The sequence below is a fragment of the Penaeus monodon genome, chromosome 34, assembly GCF_015228065.2.
Source record: "Penaeus monodon isolate SGIC_2016 chromosome 34, NSTDA_Pmon_1, whole genome shotgun sequence".
NCBI lineage: Eukaryota > Metazoa > Arthropoda > Malacostraca > Decapoda > Penaeidae > Penaeus > Penaeus monodon.
The window spans coordinates 29,117,926-29,118,237 of NC_051419.1; the positions used below are offsets into that span (position 1 = coordinate 29,117,926).

Here is a 312-nt window from a genome sequence, read left to right on the forward strand (position 1 = left end):
CCCGTTCCTTTTTGGTTCTTATTTTTCTGAGTTAATTTTTATGGTAGGGGATACAGACACATAAAGCATATTTGAACCTTGATTCTTAGATATGGTTTATTTTAAGGAGGGGATACGGGTACATTCGATTTTTTGTTCGCTGTCTTTTATTTATTTATTTATTGTAATAACAGATACAGACATATAAAAGAGTTTTTCCCTTTTTTCTTGTATTATGATATATGTTTTAATCAAGGCAGGAGATAAATACGAGTTGTATTTTTTTTTACCGGTGTGGTTTATCTAAAATACGGGATACAGGCACATTTGGGC

At 31.4% G+C, this 312-nt stretch overlaps 1 protein-coding gene across 1 annotated transcript in view; it reads left to right on the forward strand.

Moving 5' to 3' along the window:
• The window catches only part of LOC119594872 (proton channel OtopLc-like), a 98,349-nt gene that overhangs the window by 90,327 nt on the left and 7,710 nt on the right, over window positions 1–312 (forward strand). The gene's annotated exons all lie outside the window — the stretch shown is intronic.